The 4,741-nt window shown below is 34.7% G+C and overlaps 1 long non-coding RNA gene across 1 annotated transcript; it reads right to left on the bottom strand.

Moving 5' to 3' along the window:
• Positions 1 to 234: 234 nt before the first annotated feature.
• On the bottom strand, positions 235 to 3,498 carry LOC115874175. The gene is made up of 4 exons (XR_004048785.1): positions 3,411 to 3,498; positions 3,125 to 3,309; positions 2,675 to 3,066; positions 235 to 323 (listed from the first exon to the last, which is right to left on the bottom strand). It is a non-coding gene; the product is annotated as an uncharacterized LOC115874175 (long non-coding RNA).
• Positions 3,499 to 4,741: the final 1,243 nt, after the last annotated feature.

Here is a 4,741-nt window from a genome sequence, read left to right as displayed (position 1 = left end):
TAATGTAAATATAATTAATAATCTTTATACACAGTTCATACGTTCATACCGAATAAACTTTTAGACACGTAATTAAACTTGACCGGCACAGCGTTGCCCACTTTTATATATTTTCTTTTAATCATAATCAAAATATTTTAGGAAAAAAAATGAATTATAAATATAGTATAAACAGTTATTATTTATATCAAAAAAACTCACCTTCTTAACAGCACTTAAGGGACATAATGGGCCATTACTACCGCTTTCCCGTACAAAATATTCTAATAAAGTTGCGATGAGTTTTTTTACAGCTATTAAGCTTTGTTGTAGAGGGTGTCCCACTAAAAATAGATCTCGGCTGTATCTCGGAAGTATTAAGGTGTACGCGCACTGAATCGGTACCAGTCCGGCGAGAAACGGCGAAGGCGGTGACTCGACTATCGTAGATAGGTAGAGGTAGGAATCTGGCCTCTACAGGCCGAAATATTTTAGTGGACGCCGGCGCCGTCTATATGTACGATGGTCACAGTCGCTTTTGTTGGTCGGTCCGATCCGATGCAGTGCGCGCCCTCCTTTAGACGTAGGGCTTGCGGAAAAAAATATTTATAACTAGAGAGACCATGAGCAATTGCTGGAAATTATTTTCAAGTTTGTAGAACGGCCGCTAGAGGGCGTAACTGTTGGAAATATAAAAATGGAATTTTTAAGAAATTTTGCCTAGATACTATCTGCTAAAATACAGTGGTGGGGGAAGGTTAGATCTGTTTTTATTTAAATGTTAATAACTCCGGACTGGATGATCGGAATCCAACAAGTTAGAGCTCGTTTAAAAGAGCGTTTCTTAAGGTACGCGCACACTGACCAGCACCGCACTCGCCGCACGCGCCGCATAGACCGAAGAAAAATATTGTTTGTGTTACTTTCAATGAACCAAGCAACAAGCAAAATTTATTGCTGGAACATTGTCAAAACTTCGCAAAGCAAGGTGTAACATTGCTTTTTTCATTGTAGGGAGGTTTATGCAAGGTGGCAGGGTAGCTTAATCTTCCGCCAAATTACATTGCAGTGCAAGGTTGAAAAACACAATATTATTGAAACGTTGCTAATGTAACGTTCAGGAAAGTTCTAATTTGAGATGTATTAGTAATATTGTTAATTTTACGTCAATACAATATTGGTAAAATTATATTGTACCTATGTTTCAAAACTTATTATCCATTAAACTTTCTATTTCGTTTTAACTTATTAACTGACTTATTGCTAAAGATAAAATATTGCAGCCGGCTTGCAACTTGACCGGCTCCAAAGCTGCAAATAATTCTTGCTTACTTTTGTAGAATTTGGTCCTAATGTGTTGATCCAAAATTTCCCATAAATTTTCTATTGGATTCAGGTCTGGGGATTGCGATGGCCATTTGAGAACAGTCACCATTTCATCTTCCAAAAACCTTTTAACCAATTGTGAGGCATGTTTCGGGTGGTTATCATGTTGGAAGTAGTGTACAACTGGCATTTTTTCCTCCAAATAAGACACTAAAAGGTTTTGTAAAATGTCTCTGTAGCCAAACCGATCCATTATGCCCTCAATTTAATGGAGAGGCCCCATCCCATACCCAGAAAAACACCCCCATACCATGATTGAGCCCCCACCATGTTTTACAGTGGGTCGCGTGTACTTTGGTAGCAATCTTGTGTTGGGAGGTCTTCTTACATGTTGAATTCCATCTGATGACACCAAATTAAACTTTGATTCATCACTAAAACAAACTTTTTTCCATTGTGCCACAGTCCAGTTTTGATATTCCTTGGCAAATGCTAATCGGGCCTTCAATTTTTTTTTGATAGCAGTGGTTTCTTGGCACTGGTCTTTTTTTTTCTGGTCTTCGGGAAAACAACTTCTGGTCAACTAATTTACGTCGGATCGTCCTTGTACTCACTGGTGGATAGCCCATTTCTTCAAGTTTTGCTTTTATCTTTGTTGACGGCAAAAATGGATCTTTTGAAGAAATTCGTTTTATGGCTTTTATCATATTGGGACCAACTTTTTTAGGTCGTCCTGGTTTTCTTTTTATAGAGACATCTCCTCTCTCATTATATCTCTTTAAAATATAATGTACCGCTGATTTTCCAAGGCGTAATTGCTTAGCGATTTCCGATTGCTTCAAACCGTCCTTAAAAGCATTCACTACTCGCAACTTAAGATCTGCAGACAAGTTAATTCCACGTGGCATGATATATCACAAGAGCTCAAATGTTTTTAAATCGCAATTGTTCATAAAAGCAGAACAAATCAAACTAACGATTTTTTAAAATATTTGGTTCATCTACTTTTGTCCAAGACAAAAAAGCAATATTTGCCAATTCTTATCTATAAATGATAAGACTAACAGAAGAATTTATATTTGTTTGTAGTATTTTGGTGAGAATGTATTAAACTTTTAACATACAAAGGTACATAAAATAATTTTGATATTTAACACCTCAAATCTGATTTTCTTCGCAATTATTGGTATTGGTTCATCCACTTTTGGCCAATACTGTACCTACTTTTACTAATATTGTATTGACGAAAAACATAAACAATATTAATAAAAATATACATATCTCTATATCCACTGAGTTAGAAAAAGAAAGTCGAATTTGTCAAACAAATTAAAAAAAAACAAATAAAAACTAGAAATTTATCACTTACTTGTTTCAAAATTACTGTTTAGTACTGAGTACTGAGAACTTACTGATCTTTTCGGCTGCTCATCAAATAAGGAATTACTCAACTCTGACCTCTTGAATCGAATTTCTAAAAAAAATCTTAAAAGTTGAAGGTCTGAAATACAAAATATATATAGGTAGTATATGTATAGTTAAGTATATGTATATGTAGGTACAGTATAAACATTATTATATATTTCTTATTCAAAAATACAAAAGGAAAGTATAACATTAAATATATGTACAAGGAAAAGCAAACTTATATTTTGATTGATTTTTTGGATGTTTCATATTTTGTCTTCGCATGTTGAATTGTCTTGTTCATGGTTTCAAATTCCTCTTCGGTAAAGTTTTCCAATCTATATCCAATCGTTTCTAAAGTAGTAAAAATAAAAAACAATCAGTTGTAATAAATATAGCATGAGAAACTTACCTCTTGTGATGTTCCTTATTTTAAGTCCTTATTTTAAAAATCTCAGATGATTAACCAATCCAACATTGACAATAATGAATACTGAATATTGTTCGTGATTTTATCATTAGATTAAGAATATATAGGTTTACCCTGGTTTTATCCATGTTTTATCTACTTCAGTTTTCAGTTGGTTAAAAGCTAAACTAAAATATAAAATTTCCTTTAAAAACAAACAACACAATTTGTTATACTTATTCATAGCTAAGGGTTATTAATGCACACATAATAATAAAATTATACTTACACTTGTCGTCTCATCATCATTCTTTGTCTATTGTTGGCTATGTATAAGGCCAATTTATCCTTGCTAATTTCCTAATTTTATGGTCCCATCTCAGGTTCAGTCTACTTCTAGGTCTCTTAATTCCTTGTGGGTACCATCACAGTTTAAAGAATATAAATATATGTACCGTATGATCGAAAAAAAACGGCGTCCAGTTGGCTTGGAAATGACGATCGATGACATTTCCCATATAATTTTGCATATAAAATTACAGCGATCTTCATTTCATAGCCATCGTTGACGCCGTTTTTATTCGATCATACGGTAGTATAATGTATGTATTCTTTAAACTGTGGTACCATGCTGTAATTTTTTTGGTCCATAATCTGTTGTTCCTCCATATTGCCAGGTATCCTGCTCATTGCCATTTGAGGGATATGATTTTGTGGATGACATCTATTACCTGGGTCTTTTGTCGTATTCACTTTTTTTTTATGGTCTTTCTTGGTTATTCCAATGTTATTCCCAGCATATTTTGTTCCATTGAAGATTAAGATATTCTCCATTTGTTTTTAATCCTTTGTTAGTCCAGTCTAGTTGACAGAAGATTTCTTCTAGTGTTGCTGTAAATAGCTTTGGGGATATCGCGTCTCCTTATCGTACTCCTTGGCCAGTTGGAAACTCTGGGGTTGTTTTATATATCATTTCTCTTGCTTCGGTTTTGCTTTGTTTATTTACTAACTCTGGGGTTGTTTTATATATCTGTACTCTTGGTTTGTTTACTTACATTTATATTCATCAAAATCTCATTCAAAAAGCATAGAACGTGATACAAAACACGTCAAAAACAAGTTTAACGTTAACCTGTTAACCTAACCTAACTTTATTTATGACTTTACGATAAAAAAAACGGCGTCGGCGATGGCTATGAATTGAAGATCGCTGTCATTTTATATGTAAAATTATATGGGTAATTACAGCTGGACGCCGTATTTTTTCGATCATACGGTATAAACATAAATTTGCGCGGATCTTTCATTTGAATCTTTGTTGCAATGTTGCAGAAAAAACGTTTTTATCGCCTTTCAAAAACAATATTTCTATAGCAAAGTTTCATCAATCACGGCAAAACGTTTACAAATCAACATTACAAAGCAAGCTGTTTGGGGATTGTCTGCAATGTTGCAAATGTAATGTGAGGTTTCTCGCTTGGTGGGAAGGTGCGCACACTAGCCAGAGCCGCACGAATCGCATCGACGAAAATGCGGCCAGCATTGTTGGGCCAGAATGATTTTCGGTCAGTGCGGCTAGTGCTGCTGACGTCACACGCAATTCCTTCCACTCTACGTGGG

The sequence above is a fragment of the Sitophilus oryzae genome, unplaced genomic scaffold (assembly GCF_002938485.1).
Source record: "Sitophilus oryzae breed Bouriz unplaced genomic scaffold, Soryzae_2.0 scaffold_1011_pilon_pilon, whole genome shotgun sequence".
NCBI classification, from domain to species: domain Eukaryota; kingdom Metazoa; phylum Arthropoda; class Insecta; order Coleoptera; family Curculionidae; genus Sitophilus; species Sitophilus oryzae.
This window is presented reverse-complemented; position numbering and strand designations above follow the sequence as displayed.